This window comes from Rhopalosiphum maidis, chromosome 3 (assembly GCF_003676215.2).
Source record: "Rhopalosiphum maidis isolate BTI-1 chromosome 3, ASM367621v3, whole genome shotgun sequence".
In the NCBI taxonomy this organism is placed as follows: Eukaryota; Metazoa; Arthropoda; class Insecta; order Hemiptera; family Aphididae; genus Rhopalosiphum; species Rhopalosiphum maidis.
In genome coordinates this window covers 75,129,266-75,150,172 of record NC_040879.1, presented here as the reverse complement: position 1 = coordinate 75,150,172, position 20,907 = coordinate 75,129,266, and the positions used below count along the sequence as shown (strand labels likewise).

General features: G+C 28.5%; 2 long non-coding RNA genes across 18 annotated transcripts; both read left to right on the top strand.

Annotated features, from left to right (window-relative positions):
- Positions 1–318: 318 nt before the first annotated feature.
- On the top strand, positions 319–15,306 carry LOC113558884. Of its 17 annotated transcripts, none has more exons than XR_003405735.1 (17): positions 319–478; positions 543–679; positions 1,126–1,256; positions 1,704–1,861; positions 2,834–2,970; positions 3,417–3,547; positions 4,178–4,335; positions 5,307–5,449; positions 5,890–6,020; positions 6,468–6,625; positions 7,598–7,734; positions 8,181–8,311; positions 9,519–10,584; positions 10,649–10,791; positions 11,232–11,362; positions 11,810–12,875; positions 15,225–15,306. It is a non-coding gene; the product is annotated as an uncharacterized LOC113558884 (long non-coding RNA). The 17 variants fall into 17 exon arrangements; XR_003405733.1 differs by lacking the exon at positions 15,225–15,306 and adding an exon at positions 12,940–13,003 and having other exon boundaries at positions 1,704–1,845; XR_003405729.1 differs by lacking the exon at positions 15,225–15,306 and adding an exon at positions 12,940–13,003 and having other exon boundaries at positions 1,704–1,851.
- A 2,176-nt stretch (positions 15,307–17,482) lies between these two features.
- Positions 17,483–18,122, top strand: LOC113559209. Its single transcript, XR_003405895.1, has 3 exons — positions 17,483–17,619; positions 17,682–17,818; positions 18,081–18,122. It is a non-coding gene; the product is annotated as an uncharacterized LOC113559209 (long non-coding RNA).
- The last annotated feature ends 2,785 nt before the right edge of the window (positions 18,123–20,907 follow it).

Sequence of the window (20,907 nt, the reverse complement as noted above, 5' to 3'; positions counted from 1 at the left end):
GAAGAAAATGGTTCCATTATACCATTATTAACTTTCTTATGTTTCATTTAACACGATGTTTTAAAAACACTGAAAAATATGTTTTCGTATGGTAACTTTGACTGAAATTACAAATTTATATTTTTTCCATATTAAAATGCAGCATTTCTAAGTTATTCAAACAGCGCATTCCTTAGTTGAATTTATTTTACATTCAAATTCAACAAAACATCGGAGTATTTTTCTACTATCTTTTGTCGCTTATCATGATTATTATTTCTTATCATCTGTTATAAGTTTATCTTTCGTATTATTATCTTCTTTCAGTTTTACTTTCGTGTTTGCATTTGAGTTTGAATTGTAATTTTTCTTGCGAATATTTTCTAACTAGAACGAAGTTTGTCAGTTAGCTTTAGTTTGATTGTTTCCAATTCTGTTCTATTCATTGTTGTCCACGTACTAGTGGTAGTATAAATATTTTCGTTCTGCTTAAAGTGTGGTGTGTAGTAGTGACATTTTGTCTTCCAACAATTATACATATTTAACTGACTAAATTTTTTTAGATGGCAGTACGGCAGATCATACAAGGAATGCTGAGACATGAAATCACATTCATACCACTTGGGGAATATATGGTCATCCTATGTTGAAAATAAACTACAAGATACTGATTATATTAGTTATAATGGATTTATGCAATGTACGGGTAATGGTTATTGAATGTCATTGATAGTAAATCAATAGTAGTGAAACAATTGAAACTTGGTAAACACCTTTAGGTTTTAAATTTCGTTATTAAAATTGTCCACAGCTGTGAAAATCTTTTTATCATTATCACTCCTATATGAACATTTTGGCATATTTTGCAAATTCATGTTTTTAACTGCTTATTAAACACTGATATCTCAAGCTAACGTCATGAGAGGTCGACCATTTGATTAAGCAAACGATTCTTGTTTACCACCATTAACTTTCAAATGTTTCATTTAACCTGATTTATTATAAACATTATAAAAAATGCCTTCATATGATTACTTTGATGAACATTAAAAATTCATATTATTAACTGCTTTTAAAACACTGAATTCTCAAGTTATACTCCATTCATATATTACTATATATATTTAATTTACTACATTTTTTTAGATGGCAGTATAGCAGATCTGTCATGGCATGCTGAGTAATGAATTGGCTTTCAGAACACTTGGGGAAAGTATCCACACAGCATGTTGAAAATGGACGAGGAGATACTGATAATAATAATGGATATATGCAATGTACGGTTAATGGTTATTGAATGTCATTGATAGTAAATCAATAGTAGTGAAACAATTGAAACTTGTTAAACACCTTTAGGTTGTAATTATCGTTCTTCAAATTTGCCATTACTATAAAACTCCTTCTGATTTTACCACGTTTATATAATAATTTTCACGAATGTTACAAATTGATATTTTTAACTGCTTATAAAAAACTCAATTCTAAAGTTAATGTGTTGAAACGTTGACCCCTAGATTAAGAAAATGAATCTAATTTACCATTGTTAACATTCATTTATTTCATTAACCCTGAGGTTTCATAAACACTATAAAACATGCTTTTATATGATCATTTTGTCAAATATTACAAATTCATATTTTTAACTGCTTATAAAACACTAAATTTTTGAATTATACTCCGATCCTATGTTTGACATTCATTTTAAACCGACCGCATTTTTTTAGATGGCAGCAGAGCAGATTACACAGGGAATGCTGAGAGAAGAATTCACTTTCATTCCACTTGGCGAAAATATCAACATCCTATGTAGAAAATGAACTTCAAGATACTGAAATAATAATAATACAAGATTTGTGCAATGGACGTGTAATGGTTATTGAATGTAATTTATAGTAAATGAATAGTTGTGAAACAATTGAAATTTGTTAAAAATCTTAATAAAATATTGGTAAACACCTTCAGCTTGGAATTTTCGTTCTTAAAATTTGCCATAGCTATAAAAATGGTTTTATTATTACTTCACGTCTACATGATCATTTTGAAGAAAATCACCAATTTCATATTTTACGGTATTCATAAAACAGTCAATATTATGTTAGTGTCATGAAACTCTGTCAATTAGATTAAGAATATGATTCTAATTTACCATTGTTAACTTTCATTTATTTCATTAACCCTGATATTTTAAAAACCCTATAAAACATGATTTTATATGATAATTTTGACGAATATTGTAAATTCCAATTTTTTACTGCATATAAAACACTCAGTTATCACAGGTTAGTGTGTTGAAACCTTGTCGTTTAGATCAAGAAGAAAATGGTTCCATTATACCATTATTAACTTTCTTATGTTTCATTTAACACGATGTTTTAAAAACACTGAAAAATATGTTTTCGTATGGTAACTTTGACTGAAATTACAAATTTATATTTTTTCCATATTAAAATGCAGCATTTCTAAGTTATTCAAACAGCGCATTCCTTAGTTGAATTTATTTTACATTCAAATTCAACAAAACATCGGAGTATTTTTCTACTATCTTTTGTCGCTTATCATGATTATTATTTCTTATCATCTGTTATAAGTTTATCTTTCGTATTATTATCTTCTTTCAGTTTTACTTTCGTGTTTGCATTTGAGTTTGAATTGTAATTTTTCTTGCGAATATTTTCTAACTAGAACAAAGTTTGTCAGTTAGCTTTAGTTTGATTGTTTCCAATTCTGTTCTATTCATTGTTGTCCACGTACTAATGGTAGTATAAATATTTTCGTTCTGCTTAAAGTGTGGTGTGTAGTAGTGACATTTTGTCCTCCAACAATTATACATATTTAACTGACTAAATTTTTTTAGATGGCAGTACGGCAGATCATACAAGGAATGCTGAGACATGAAATCACATTCATACCACTTGGGGAATATATGGTCATCCTATGTTGAAAATAAACTACAAGATACTGATTATATTAGTTATAATGGATTTATGCAATGTACGGGTAATGGTTATTGAATGTCATTGATAGTAAATCAATAGTAGTGAAACAATTGAAACTTGGTAAACACCTTTAGGTTTTAAATTTCGTTATTAAAATTGTCCACAGCTGTGAAAATCTTTTTATCATTATCACTCCTATATGAACATTTTGGCATATTTTGCAAATTCATGTTTTTAACTGCTTATTAAACACTGATATCTCAAGCTAACGTCATGAGAGGTCGACCATTTGATTAAGCAAACGATTCTTGTTTACCACCATTAACTTTCAAATGTTTCATTTAACCTGATTTATTATAAACATTATAAAAAATGCCTTCATATGATTACTTTGATGAACATTAAAAATTCATATTATTAACTGCTTTTAAAACACTGAATTCTCAAGTTATACTCCATTCATATATTACTATATATATTTAATTTACTACATTTTTTTAGATGGCAGTATAGCAGATCTGTCATGGCATGCTGAGTAATGAATTGGCTTTCAGAACACTTGGGGAAAGTATCCACACAGCATGTTGAAAATGGACGAGGAGATACTGATAATAATAATGGATATATGCAATGTACGGTTAATGGTTATTGAATGTCATTGATAGTAAATCAATAGTAGTGAAACAATTGAAACTTGTTAAACACCTTTAGGTTGTAATTATCGTTCTTCAAATTTGCCATTACTATAAAACTCTTTCTGATTTTACCACGTTTATATAATAATTTTCACGAATGTTACAAATTGATATTTTTAACTGCTTATAAAAAACTCAATTCTAAAGTTAATGTGTTGAAACGTTGACCACTAGATTAAGAAAATGAATCTAATTTACCATTGTTAACATTCATATATTTCATTAACCCTGAGGTTTCATAAACACTATAACACATGTTTTTATACGATAATTTTGATGGATATTACAAATTCATGTTTTTAACTGCTTATAAAAAACTCAATTCTAAAGTTAATGTGTTGAAACGTTGACCCCTAGATTAAGAAAATGAATCTAATTTACCATTGTTAACATTCATTTATTTCATTAACCCTGAGGTTTCATAAACACTATAAAACATGCTTTTATAAGATCATTTTGTCAAATATTACAAATTCATATTTTAAACTGCTTATAAAACACTAAATTTTTGAATTATACTCCGATCCTATGTTTGACATTCATTTTAAACCGACCGCATTTTTTTAGATGGCAGCAGAGCAGATTACACAGGGAATGCTGAGAGAAGAATTCACTTTCATTCCACTTGGCGAAAATATCAACATCCTATGTAGAAAATGAACTTCAAGATACTGAAATAATAATAATACAAGATTTGTGCAATGGACGTGTAATGGTTATTGAATGTAATTTATAGTAAATGAATAGTTGTGAAACAATTGAAATTTGTTAAAAATCTTAATAAAATATTGGTAAACACCTTCAGCTTGGAATTTTCGTTCTTAAAATTTGCCATAGCTATAAAAATGGTTTTATTATTACTTCACGTCTACATGATCATTTTGAAGAAAATCACCAATTTCATATTTTACGGTATTCATAAAACAGTCAATATTATGTTAGTGTCATGAAACTCTGTCAATTAGATTAAGAATATGATTCTAATTTACCATTGTTAACTTTCATTTATTTCATTAACCCTGATATTTTAAAAACCCTATAAAACATGATTTTATATGATAATTTTGACGAATATTGTAAATTCCAATTTTTTACTGCATATAAAACACTCAGTTATCACAGGTTAGTGTGTTGAAACCTCGTCGTTTAGATTAAGAAGAAAATGGTTCCATTATACCATTATTAACTTTCTTATGTTTCATTTAACACGATGTTTTAAAAACACTGAAAAATATGTTTTCGTATGGTAACTTTGACTGAAATTACAAATTTATATTTTTTCCATATTAAAATGCAGCATTTCTAAGTTATTCAAACAGCGCATTCCTTAGTTGAATTTATTTTACATTCAAATTCAACAAAACATCGGAGTATTTTTCTACTATCTTTTGTCGCTTATCATGATTATTATTTCTTATCATCTGTTATAAGTTTATCTTTCGTATTATTATCTTCTTTCAGTTTTACTTTCGTATTTGCATTTGAGTTTGAATTGTAATTTTTCTTGCGAATATTTTCTAACTAGAACGAAGTTTGTCAGTTAGCTTTAGTTTGATTGTTTCCAATTCTGTTCTATTCATTGTTGTCCACGTACTAGTGGTAGTATAAATATTTTCGTTCTCCTTAAATGTGGTGTGTAGTAGTGACATTTTGTCTTCCAACAATTATACATATTTAACTGACTAAATTTTTTTAGATGGCAGTACGGCAGATCATACAAGGAATGCTGAGACATGAAATCACATTCATACCACTTGGAGAATATATCGTCATCCTATGTTGAAAATAAACTACAAGATACTGATTATATTAGTTATAATGGATTTATGCAATCTACGGGTAATGGTTATTGAATGTCATTGATAGTAAATCAATAGTAGTGAAACAATTGAAACTTGGTAAACACCTTTAGGTTTTAAATTTCGTTATTAAAATTGTCCACAGCTGTAAAAATCTTTTTATCATTATCACTCCTATATGAACATTTTGGCATATTTTGCAAATTCATGTTTTTAACTGCTTATTAAACACTGATATCTCAAGCTAACGTCATGAGAGGTCGACCATTTGATTAAGCAAACGATTCTTGTTTACCACCATTAACTTTCAAATGTTTCATTTAACCTGATTTATTATAAACATTATAAAAAATGCCTTCATATGATTACTTTGATGAACATTAAAAATTCATATTATTAACTGCTTTTAAAACACTGAATTCTCAAGTTATACTCCATTCATATATTACTATATATATTTAATTTACTACATTTTTTTAGATGGCAGTATAGCAGATCTGTCATGGCATGCTGAGTAATGAATTGGCTTTCAGAACACTTGGGGAAAGTATCCACACAGCATGTTGAAAATGGACGAGGAGATACTGATAATAATAATGGATATATGCAATGTACGGTTAATGGTTATTGAATGTCATTGATAGTAAATCAATAGTAGTGAAACAATTGAAACTTGTTAAACACCTTTAGGTTGTAATTATCGTTCTTCAAATTTGCCATTACTATAAAACTCCTTCTGATTTTACCACGTTTATATAATAATTTTCACGAATGTTACAAATTGATATTTTTAACTGCTTATAAAAAACTCAATTCTAAAGTTAATGTGTTGAAACGTTGACCCCTAGATTAAGAAAATGAATCTAATTTACCATTGTTAACATTCATTTATTTCATTAACCCTGAGGTTTCATAAACACTATAAAACATGCTTTTATATGATCATTTTGTCAAATATTACAAATTCATATTTTTAACTGCTTATAAAACACTAAATTTTTGAATTATACTCCGATCCTATGTTTGACATTCATTTTAAACCGACCGCATTTTTTTAGATGGCAGCAGAGCAGATTACACAGGGAATGCTGAGAGAAGAATTCACTTTCATTCCACTTGGCGAAAATATCAACATCCTATGTAGAAAATGAACTTCAAGATACTGAAATAATAATAATACAAGATTTGTGCAATGGACGTGTAATGGTTATTGAATGTAATTTATAGTAAATGAATAGTTGTGAAACAATTGAAATTTGTTAAAAATCTTAATAAAATATTGGTAAACACCTTCAGCTTGGAATTTTCGTTCTTAAAATTTGCCATAGCTATAAAAATGGTTTTATTATTACTTCACGTCTACATGATCATTTTGAAGAAAATCACCAATTTCATATTTTACGGTATTCATAAAACAGTCAATATTATGTTAGTGTCATGAAACTCTGTCAATTAGATTAAGAATATGATTCTAATTTACCATTGTTAACTTTCATTTATTTCATTAACCCTGATATTTTAAAAACCCTATAAAACATGATTTTATATGATAATTTTGACGAATATTGTAAATTCCAATTTTTTACTGCATATAAAACACTCAGTTATCACAGGTTAGTGTGTTGAAACCTTGTCGTTTAGATCAAGAAGAAAATGGTTCCATTATACCATTATTAACTTTCTTATGTTTCATTTAACACGATGTTTTAAAAACACTGAAAAATATGTTTTCGTATGGTAACTTTGACTGAAATTACAAATTTATATTTTTTCCATATTAAAATGCAGCATTTCTAAGTTATTCAAACAGCGCATTCCTTAGTTGAATTTATTTTACATTCAAATTCAACAAAACATCGGAGTATTTTTCTACTATCTTTTGTCGCTTATCATGATTATTATTTCTTATCATCTGTTATAAGTTTATCTTTCGTATTATTATCTTCTTTCAGTTTTACTTTCGTGTTTGCATTTGAGTTTGAATTGTAATTTTTCTTGCGAATATTTTCTAACTAGAACAAAGTTTGTCAGTTAGCTTTAGTTTGATTGTTTCCAATTCTGTTCTATTCATTGTTGTCCACGTACTAATGGTAGTATAAATATTTTCGTTCTGCTTAAAGTGTGGTGTGTAGTAGTGACATTTTGTCCTCCAACAATTATACATATTTAACTGACTAAATTTTTTTAGATGGCAGTACGGCAGATCATACAAGGAATGCTGAGACATGAAATCACATTCATACCACTTGGGGAATATATGGTCATCCTATGTTGAAAATAAACTACAAGATACTGATTATATTAGTTATAATGGATTTATGCAATGTACGGGTAATGGTTATTGAATGTCATTGATAGTAAATCAATAGTAGTGAAACAATTGAAACTTGGTAAACACCTTTAGGTTTTAAATTTCGTTATTAAAATTGTCCACAGCTGTGAAAATCTTTTTATCATTATCACTCCTATATGAACATTTTGGCATATTTTGCAAATTCATGTTTTTAACTGCTTATTAAACACTGATATCTCAAGCTAACGTCATGAGAGGTCGACCATTTGATTAAGCAAACGATTCTTGTTTACCACCATTAACTTTCAAATGTTTCATTTAACCTGATTTATTATAAACATTATAAAAAATGCCTTCATATGATTACTTTGATGAACATTAAAAATTCATATTATTAACTGCTTTTAAAACACTGAATTCTCAAGTTATACTCCATTCATATATTACTATATATATTTAATTTACTACATTTTTTTAGATGGCAGTATAGCAGATCTGTCATGGCATGCTGAGTAATGAATTGGCTTTCAGAACACTTGGGGAAAGTATCCACACAGCATGTTGAAAATGGACGAGGAGATACTGATAATAATAATGGATATATGCAATGTACGGTTAATGGTTATTGAATGTCATTGATAGTAAATCAATAGTAGTGAAACAATTGAAACTTGGTAAACACCTTTAGGTTTTAAATTTCGTTATTAAAATTGTCCACAGCTGTAAAAATCTTTTTATCATTATCACTCCTATATGAATATTTTGGCATATTTTTCAAATTCATGTTTTTAACTGCTTATTAAACACTGATATCTCAAGCTAACGTCATGAGAGGTCGACCATTTGATTAAGCAAACGATTCTTGTTTACCACCATTAACTTTCAAATGTTTCATTTAACCTGATTTATTATAAACATTATAAAACATGACTTCATATGATTACTTTGATGAACATTAAAAATTCATATTATTAACTGCTTTTAAAACACTGAATTCTCAAGTTATACTCCATTCATATATTACTATATATATTTAATTTACTACATTTTTTTAGATGGCAGTATAGCAGATCTGTCATGGCATGCTGAGTAATGAATTGGCTTTCAGAACACTTGGGGAAAGTATCCACACAGCATGTTGAAAATGGACGAGGAGATACTGATAATAATAATGGATATATGCAATGTACGGTTAATGGTTATTGAATGTCATTGATAGTAAATCAATAGTAGTGAAACAATTGAAACTTGTTAAACACCTTTAGGTTGTAATTATCGTTCTTCAAATTTGCCATTACTATAAAACTCTTTCTGATTTTACCACGTTTATATAATAATTTTCACGAATGTTACAAATTGATATTTTTAACTGCTTATAAAAACTCAATTCTAAAGTTAATGTGTTGAAACGTTGACCACTAGATTAAGAAAATGAATCTAATTTACCATTGTTAACATTCATATATTTCATTAACCCTGAGGTTTCATAAACACTATAACACATGTTTTTATACGATAATTTTGATGGATATTACAAATTCATGTTTTTAACTGCATATAAAAAACTCAATTCTAAAGTTAATGTGTTGAAACGTTGACCACTAGATTAAGAAAATGAATCTAATTTACCATTGTTAACATTCATATATTTCATTAACCCTGAGGTTTCATAAACACTATAACACATGTTTTTATACGATAATTTTGATGGATATTACAAATTCATATTTTTAACTGCTTATAAAACACTAAATTTTACGAATTGTACTCCGATCCTATGTTTGACATTCATTTTAAACCGACCGCATTTTTTTAGATGGCAGCAGAGCAGATTACACAGGGAATGCTGAGAGAAGAATTCACTTTCATTCCACTTGGCGAAAATATCAACATCCTATGTAGAAAATGAACTTCAAGATACTGAAATAATAATAATACAAGATTTGTGCAATGGACGTGTAATGGTTATTGAATGTAATTTATAGTAAATGAATAGTTGTGAAACAATTGAAATTTGTTAAAAATCTTAATAAAATATTGGTAAACACCTTCAGCTTGGAATTTTCGTTCTTAAAATTTGCCATAGCTATAAAAATGGTTTTATTATTACTTCACGTCTACATGATCATTTTGAAGAAAATCACCAATTTCATATTTTACGGTATTCATAAAACAGTCAATATTATGTTAGTGTCATGAAACTCTGTCAATTAGATTAAGAATATGATTCTAATTTACCATTGTTAACTTTCATTTATTTCATTAACCCTGATATTTTAAAAACCCTATAAAACATGATTTTATATGATAATTTTGACGAATATTGTAAATTCCAATTTTTTACTGCATATAAAACACTCAGTTATCACAGGTTAGTGTGTTGAAACCTCGTCGTTTAGATTAAGAAGAAAATGGTTCCATTATACCATTATTAACTTTCTTATGTTTCATTTAACACGATGTTTTAAAAACACTGAAAAATATGTTTTCGTATGGTAACTTTGACTGAAATTACAAATTTATATTTTTTCCATATTAAAATGCAGCATTTCTAAGTTATTCAAACAGCGCATTCCTTAGTTGAATTTATTTTACATTCAAATTCAACAAAACATCGGAGTATTTTTCTACTATCTTTTGTCGCTTATCATGATTATTATTTCTTATCATCTGTTATAAGTTTATCTTTCGTATTATTATCTTCTTTCAGTTTTACTTTCGTATTTGCATTTGAGTTTGAATTGTAATTTTTCTTGCGAATATTTTCTAACTAGAACGAAGTTTGTCAGTTAGCTTTAGTTTGATTGTTTCCAATTCTGTTCTATTCATTGTTGTCCACGTACTAGTGGTAGTATAAATATTTTCGTTCTCCTTAAAGTGTGGTGTGTAGTAGTGACATTTTGTCTTCCAACAATTATACATATTTAACTGACTAAATTTTTTTAGATGGCAGTACGGCAGATCATACAAGGAATGCTGAGACATGAAATCACATTCATACCACTTGGAGAATATATCGTCATCCTATGTTGAAAATAAACTACAAGATACTGATTATATTAGTTATAATGGATTTATGCAATCTACGGGTAATGGTTATTGAATGTCATTGATAGTAAATCAATAGTAGTGAAACAATTGAAACTTGGTAAACACCTTTAGGTTTTAAATTTCGTTATTAAAATTGTCCACAGCTGTAAAAATCTTTTTATCATTATCACTCCTATATGAACATTTTGGCATATTTTGCAAATTCATGTTTTTAACTGCTTATTAAACACTGATATCTCAAGCTAACGTCATGAGAGGTCGACCATTTGATTAAGCAAACGATTCTTGTTTACCACCATTAACTTTCAAATGTTTCATTTAACCTGATTTATTATAAACATTATAAAACATGACTTCATATGATTACTTTGATGAACATTAAAAATTCATATTATTAACTGCTTTTAAAACACTGAATTCTCAAGTTATACTCCATTCATATATTACTATATATATTTAATTTACTACATTTTTTTAGATGGCAGTATAGCAGATCTGTCATGGCATGCTGAGTAATGAATTGGCTTTCAGAACACTTGGGGAAAGTATCCACACAGCATGTTGAAAATGGACGAGGAGATACTGATAATAATAATGGATATATGCAATGTACGGTTAATGGTTATTGAATGTCATTGATAGTAAATCAATAGTAGTGAAACAATTGAAACTTGTTAAACACCTTTAGGTTGTAATTATCGTTCTTCAAATTTGCCATTACTATAAAACTCTTTCTGATTTTACCACGTTTATATAATAATTTTCACGAATGTTACAAATTGATATTTTTAACTGCTTATAAAAAACTCAATTCTAAAGTTAATGTGTTGAAACGTTGACCACTAGATTAAGAAAATGAATCTAATTTACCATTGTTAACATTCATATATTTCATTAACCCTGAGGTTTCATAAACACTATAACACATGTTTTTATACGATAATTTTGATGGATATTACAAATTCATATTTTTAACTGCTTATAAAACACTAAATTTTACGAATTGTACTCCGATCCTATGTTTGACATTCATTTTAAACCGACCGCATTTTTTAGATGGCAGCAGAGCAGATTACACAGGGAATGCTGAGAGAAGAATTCACTTTCATTCCACTTGGCGAAAATATCAACATCCTATGTAGAAAATGAACTTCAAGATACTGAAATAATAATAATACAAGATTTGTGCAATGGACGTGTAATGGTTATTGAATGTAATTTATAGTAAATGAATAGTTGTGAAACAATTGAAATTTGTTAAAAATCTTAATAAAATATTGGTAAACACCTTCAGCTTGGAATTTTCGTTCTTAAAATTTGCCATAGCTATAAAAATGGTTTTATTATTACTTCACGTCTACATGATCATTTTGAAGAAAATCACCAATTTCATATTTTACGGTATTCATAAAACAGTCAATATTATGTTAGTGTCATGAAACTCTGTCAATTAGATTAAGAATATGATTCTAATTTACCATTGTTAACTTTCATTTATTTCATTAACCCTGATATTTTAAAAACCCTATAAAACATGATTTTATATGATAATTTTGACGAATATTGTAAATTCCAATTTTTTACTGCATATAAAACACTCAGTTATCACAGGTTAGTGTGTTGAAACCTTGTCGTTTAGATTAAGAAGAAAATGGTTCCATTATACCATTATTAACTTTCTTATGTTTCATTTAACACGATGTTTTAAAAACACTGAAAAATATGTTTTCGTATGGTAACTTTGACTGAAATTACAAATTTATATTTTTTCCATATTAAAATGCAGCATTTCTAAGTTATTCAAACAGCGCATTCCTTAGTTGAATTTATTTTACATTCAAATTCAACAAAACATCGGAGTATTTTTCTACTATCTTTTGTCGCTTATCATGATTATTATTTCTTATCATCTGTTATAAGTTTATCTTTCGTATTATTATCTTCTTTCAGTTTTACTTTCGTATTTGCATTTGAGTTTGAATTGTAATTTTTCTTGCGAATATTTTCTAACTAGAACGAAGTTTGTCAGTTAGCTTTAGTTTGATTGTTTCCAATTCTGTTCTATTCATTGTTGTCCACGTACTAGTGGTAGTATAAATATTTTCGTTCTCCTTAAAGTGTGGTGTGTAGTAGTGACATTTTGTCTTCCAACAATTATACATATTTAACTGACTAAATTTTTTTAGATGGCAGTACGGCAGATCATACAAGGAATGCTGAGACATGAAATCACATTCATACCACTTGGAGAATATATTGTCATCCTATGTTGAAAATAAACTACAAGATACTGATTATATTAGTTATAATGGATTTATGCAATCTACGGGTAATGGTTATTGAATGTCATTGATAGTAAATCAATAGTAGTGAAACAATTGAAACTTGGTAAACACCTTTAGGTTTTAAATTTCGTTATTAAAATTGTCCACAGCTGTGAAAAATCTTTTTATCATTATCACTCCTATATGAACATTTTGGCATATTTTGCAATTCATGTTTTTAACTGCTTATTAAACACTGATATCTCAAGCTAACGTCATGAGAGGTCGACCATTTGATTAAGCAAACGATTCTTGTTTACCACCATTAACTTTCAAATGTTTCATTTAACCTGATTTATTATAAACATTATAAAAAATGCCTTCATATGATTACTTTGATGAACATTAAAAATTCATATTATTAACTGCTTTTAAAACACTGAATTCTCAAGTTATACTCCATTCATATATTGCTATATATATTTAATTTACTACATTTTTTTAGATGGCAGTATAGCAGATCTGTTCATGGCATGCTGAGTAATGAATTGGCTTTCAGAACACTTGGGGAAAGTATCCACACAGCATGTTGAAAATGGACGAGGAGATACTGATAATAATAATGGATATATGCAATGTACGGTTAATGGTTATTGAATGTCATTGATAGTAAATCAATAGTAGTGAAACAATTGAAACTTGTTAAACACCTTTAGGTTGTAATTATCGTTCTTCAAATTTGCCATTACTATAAAACTCTTTCTGATTTTACCACGTTTATATAATAATTTTCACGAATGTTACAATTGATATTTTTAACTGCTTATAAAAAACTCAATTCTAAAGTTAATGTGTTGAAACGTTGACCCCTAGATTAAGAAAATGAATCTAATTTACCATTGTTAACATTCATTTATTTCATTAACCCTGAGGTTTCATAAACACTATAAAACATGCTTTTATATGATCATTTTGTCAAATATTACAATTCATATTTTAACTGCTTATAAAACACTAAATTTTTGAATTATACTCCGATCCTATGTTTGACATTCATTTTAAACCGACCGCATTTTTTTAGATGGCAGCAGAGCAGATTACACAGGGAATGCTGAGAGAAGAATTCACTTTCATTCCACTTAGCGAAATATCAACATCCTATGTAGAAAATGAACTTCAAGATACTGAAATAATAATAATACAAGATTTGTGCAATGGACGTGTAATGGTTATTGAATGTAATTTATAGTAAATGAATAGTTGTGAAACAATTGAAATTTGTTAAAAATCTTAATAAAATATTGGTAAACACCTTCAGCTTGGAATTTTCGTTCTTAAAATTTGCCATAGCTATAAAAATGGTTTTATTATTACTTCACGTCTACATGATCATTTTGAAGAAATCACCAATTTCATATTTTACGGTATTCATAAAACAGTCAATATTATGTTAGTGTCATGAAACTCTGTCAATTAGATTAAGAATATGATTCTAATTTACCATTGTTAACTTTCATTTATTTCATTAACCCTGATATTTTAAAAACCCTATAAAACATGATTTTATATGATAATTTTGACGAATATTGTAAATTCCAATTTTTTACTGCATATAAAACACTCAGTTATCACAGGTTAGTGTGTTGAAACCTTGTCGTTTAGATTAAGAAGAAAATGGTTCCATTATACCATTATTAACTTTCTTATGTTTCATTAAACACTATGTTTTAAAAACACTGAAAAATAGGTTTTCGTATGGTAACTTTGACTGAAATTACAAATTTATATTTTTTCCATATTAAAATGCAGCATTTCTAAGTTATTCAAACAGCGCATTCCTTAGTTGAATTTATTTTACATTCAAATTCAACAAAACATCGGAGTATTTTTCTACTATCTTTTGTCGCTTATCATGATTATTATTTCTTATCATCTGTTATAAGTTTATCTTTCGTATTATTATCTTCTTTCAGTTTTACTTTCGTATTTGCATTTGAGTTTGAATTGTAATTTTTCTTGCGAATATTTTCTAACTAGAACGAAGTTTGTCAGTTAGCTTTAGTTTGATTGTTTCCGATTCTGTTCTATTCATTGTTGTCCACGTACTAGTGGTAGTATAAATATTTTCGTTCTGCTTAAAGTGTGGTGTGTAGTAGTGACATTTGTCTTCCAACAAGTATACATATTTAACTGACTAAATTTTTTAGATGGCAGTACGGCAGATCATACAAGGAATGCTGAGACACGAAATCACATTCATACCACTTGGGGAATATATCGTCATCCTATGTTGAAAATAAACTACAGATACTGATTATATTAGTTATAATGGATTTATGCAATGTACGGGTAATGGTTATTGAATGTCATTGATAGTAAATCAATAGTAGTGAAACAATTGAAACTTGGTAAACGCCTTTAGGTTTTAAATTTCGTTATTAAAATTGTCCACAGCTGTAATAATCTTTTTATCATTATCACTGCTATATGACCATTTTGGCATATTTTGCAAATTCATGTTTTTAACTGCCTATTAAACACTGATATCTCAAGCTATCGTCATGAGAGGTCGACCATTTGATTAAGCAAACGATTCTTGTTTACCACCATTAACTTTCAAATGTTTCATTTAACCTGATTTATTATAAACATTATAAAAATGCCTTCATATGATTACTTTGATGAACATTAAAAATTCATATTATTACTGCTTTTAAAACACTGAATTCTCAAGTTATACTCCATTCATATATTACTCTATATATTAATTTACTACATTTTTTTAGATGGCTGTATAGCAGATCTGTCATGGCATGCTGAGTAATGAATTGGCTTTCAGAACACTTGGGGAAGTATCCACACAGCATGTTGAAAATGGACGAGGAGATACTGATAATAATAATGGATATATGCAATGTACGGTTAATGGTTATTGAATGTCATTGATAGTAAATCAATAGTAGTGAACAATTGAAACTTGTTAAACACCTTTAGGTTGTAATTATCGTTCTTCAAATTTGCCATTACTATAAAACTCTTTCTGATTTACCACGTTTATATAATAATTTTCACGAATGTTACAAATTGATATTTTTAACTGCTTATAAAAAACTCAATTCTAAAGTTAATGTGTTGAAACGTTGACCACTAGATTAAGAAATGATCTAATTTACCATTGTTAACATTCATATATTTCATTAACCCTGAGGTTTCATAAACACTATAACACATGTTTTATACGATAATTTTGATGGATATTACAAATTCATGTTTTAACTGCTTATAAAAAACTCAATTCTAAAGTTAATGTGTTGAAACGTTGACCACTTGATTAAGAAAATGAATCTAATTTACCATTGTTAACATTCATTTATTTCATTAACCCTGAGGTTTCATAAACACTATAAAACATGCTTTTATATGATCATTTTGTCAAATATTACAAATTCATATTTTTAACTGCTTATAAAACACTAAATTTTCGAATTATACTCCGATCCTATGTTTGACATTCATTTTAAACCGACCGCATTTTTTTAGATGGCAGCAGAGCAGATTACACAGGGAATGCTGAAAGAAGAATTCACTTTCATTCCACTTGGCGAAAATATCAACATCCTATGTAGAAAATGAACTTCAAGATACTGAAATAATAATAATACAAAATTTGTGCAATGGACGTGTAATGGTTATTGAATGTAATTTATAGTAAATGAATAGTTGTGAAACAATTGAAATTTGTTAAAAATCTTAATAAAATATTGGTAAACACCTTCAGCTTGGAATTTTCGTTCTTAAAATTTGCCATAGCTATAAAAATGGTTTTATTATTAATTCACGTCTACATGATCATTTTGAAGAAAATCACCAATTTCATATTTTACGGTATTCATAAAACAGTCAATATTATGTTAGTGTCATGAACTCTGTCAATTAGATTAAGAATATGATTCTAATTTACCATTGTTAACTTTCATTTATTTCATTAACCCTGATATTTAAAAACCCTATAAACATGATTTTATATGATAATTTTGACGAATATTGTAAATTCCAATTTTTTACTGCATATAAAACACTCAGTTATCACAGGTTAGTGTGTTGAAACCTTGTCGTTTAGATTAAGAAGAAAATGGTTCCATTATACCATTATTAACTTTCTTATGTTTCATTTAACACGATGTTTTAAAAACACTGAAAATATGTTTTCGTATGGTAACTTTGACTGAAATTACAAATTTATATTTTTTCCATATTAAAATGCAGCATTTCTAAGTTATTCAAACAGCGCATTCCTTAGTTGAATTTATTTTACATTCAAATTCAACACAACATCGGAGTATTTTTCTACTATCTTTTGTCGCTTATCATGATTATTATTTCTTATCATCTGTTATAAGTTTATCTTTCGTATTATTATCTTCTTTCAGTTTTACTTTCGTATCTGCATTTGAGTTTGAATTGTAATTTTTTCTGCGAATATTTTCTAATTAGAACGAAGTTTGTCAGTTAGCTTTAGTTTGATTGTTTCCAATTCTGTTCTATTCATTGTTGTCCACGTACTAGTGGTAGTATAAATATTTTCGTTCTGCTTAAAGTGTGGTGTGTAGTAGTGACATTTTGTCTTCCACAATTATACATATTTAACTGACTAATTTTTTTAGATGGCAGTACGGCAGATCATACAAGGAATGCTGAGACACGAAATCACATTCATACCACTTGGGGAATATATCGTCATCCTATGTTGAAAATAAACTACAAGATACTGATTATATTAGTTATAATGGATTTATGCAATGTACGGGTAATGGTTATTGAATGTCATTGATAGTAAATCAATAGTAGTGAAACAATTGAAACTTGGTAAACACCTTTAGGTTTAAATTTCGTTATTAAAATTGTCCACAGCTGTAAAAATCTTTTTAATCATTATCACTCTTATATGAACATTTTGGCATATTTTGCAAATTCATGTTTTTAACTGCTTTTAAAACACTGAATTCTCAAGTTATACTCCATTCATATATTACTATATATATTTAATTTACTACATTTTTTAGATGGCAGTATAGCAGATCTGTCATGGCATGCTGAGTAATGAATTGGCTTTCAGAACACTTGGGGAAAGTATCCACACAGCATGTTGAAATGGACGAGGAGATACTGATAATAATAATGGATATATGCATTGTACGGTTAATGGTTATTGAATGTCATTGATTGTAAATCAATAGTAGTGAAACAATTGAAACTTGTTAAATACCTTTAGGTTGAAATTATCGTTCTTCAAATTTGCCATTACTATAAAACTCTTTCTGATTTTACCACGTTTATATAATAATTTTCACGAATGTTACAAATTGATATTTTTAACTGCTTATTAAACACTGATATCTCAAGCTAACGACATGAGAGGTTGACCATTGGATTAAGCAAACGAATCTAATTTACCATTGTTAATTTTCATATATTTCATTAACCCTGAGGTTTCATAAACACTATAACACATGTTTTTATAGGATAATATTGATGGATATTACAAATTCATGTTTTAACTGCCTATAAAAACTACACTAATTCGGTAATATGCTTTATTTATTAATAAGACAGATAATTTTTGTATCTAATACAAACTACATACGAATACTAACGGCGATTATTTGCAGTGAATAATTCTCAGCCTAACACATAGCGTTTAAATTTGCAAACCTCTACCAAGCTATCTCTTAATGAGAAATTACTTTTTTCTAATAAACAACTAACACAAATCAACCAATCTAATTCCACCACTACAACTCAAGCCAACTCTCATCTCACTTCAATTCTTCAATATTCACTTCCAAGGTAAAAGCTTCGCAAACAACTGCAAACTACTTTACACCAAAAATGGATCAGGCCATAGTAATGTATTCAGTTGACGGAATTAAACAAATCCAATGTATAATTTGCGTTCAATAAAATTACCGCTGCCACCAACATTATATCTGTGTCACGTATATCAAATAACCGGTTCTGTATATTTCTTAAAAGTCAACAAATAGGTTATGACATAATAAACAAACATTCGGCCATATATATCGACAATATTTAAATACTGATACGGAAACTAATTTACCCATCTAAGCGTATTATCTTATTAAATGTTTATTCCGCCATCCTAATAATATTATCATTGAAGCACTTGTGACCTTCGACATAAAAATATATCTCTGATCACCACGCTCAAGGCAGCTTTCAATTAGATAAATTCGCACATATCACAAGTTTCCGACGACAACTCTACATAAATCCCGAAGACTTTTCTAAACTCCCCGGATCGATCGCGATTACCTTAGATAATACCACTTATCGTATATTTATTACTGACAGCACAGTTAAATTGCTTCCTATGTTAAGAACAGGCCACGTATCATCATCATGTAAAACGACAATACCATCTCAATTATACCCGTGAATACGGGCACCTCAAATGAATCAACAGCCACAGATAACACAGATAATCATACTTCTGGAAAACCTCTGGATATTAACGAGAAGCCAAATGAAAGTCAGACGACATGTACTAATTCATTTCTTCCTGAAAATATGGACACCATAAAAGATGATTCAACCATATTCTCCACATACCACCCAACTACTGAGAAAACCTCTAATACCAAGGATACACCTAACCAAGATAACGACATAACTATGCCAAACATAAATTATACAAATATATCGGAATCATAAGATCATCAAGTCATTAAAAAAAGACTACCGCCCAAATCCACATGTCCCTCATCCCCACTATAATCCATACCATCTTTTTTTAATATGGTAACACTTGATACCCCACAAGAAAAAAACGATAAAGCTACGAAAGAAAAAGAAATAACAAAAAAAAAACCCAAAATCCGATCCAGATCTTCTTCATCCACGCGTAGCAATGCAGATAAAATAGACGAACAACTCGAATAAATTAGCATCTGAAATTATTCTTCAAAATGAAGATTTATCTATCAACAAAAACATAAATATTCACAATTTATGCAACAGTCGGATCAAATGCAACCAATATATATAACTTAATTGAACAAATGAGACCCATATTAACAGACCGCAGCACAAAAACTAAAATAACGAAACTATAGAACCTCCTTTTTCAAAGTATTCTACCTTCCGAAAAAAAAAAAAGAATTACCCCATTCTCTATGACTTTATTTATACAATGGAATATAACGGTCTCGGCATCAACTGCACTATATACGACCTCCAACATTTAATACTATGTTTCCAGGAAACCAATCTTAAGAATAATCACTCAGCAAGTATCAAAATTTACACCGATTACTTTAAAAACAGAAACGATACTCTCAGGGCAAAGCGGTGGGTAGCCACTTTCATCAAAGACACCATCGATTCTGAAAATATTCCAATTATCTCTGATCTCGAAGCCATCGGTACTTAAGTTAAATTACAAAAAACCTTTATGTATATGAACATATACATTCCCGATAGCAAAATTTTTACTAAGCAACACTTAAAGAATATTATAAACAACTCCCTAATCCATTCATCCTATTGGGTCACTTCAATAGCCGTAATACCTCATGGGGATGCAATTACACAGACCTCAGAAGCTAAATGGTTGAAGAATTTTTGAAAGAAGAAATACTCATTCTACTGGACGTAGCCCATTCGAGTTACGTTTTAAAGTTAAAAAAATGTAAAAAAGGATATTATATTATTGTGTATTGTGAATTAAATAAATATATAAAAAAAAAATCAAAATTTAAATTATTGGTACATTTTTTTATTAAACTCAATGCGTGTTATTTTGTTTAATGAAAACTCGTCGATTATTGCGCAATGGGCTCCTGTTTTTTTTTCATAAAATTCGTTTGGGAA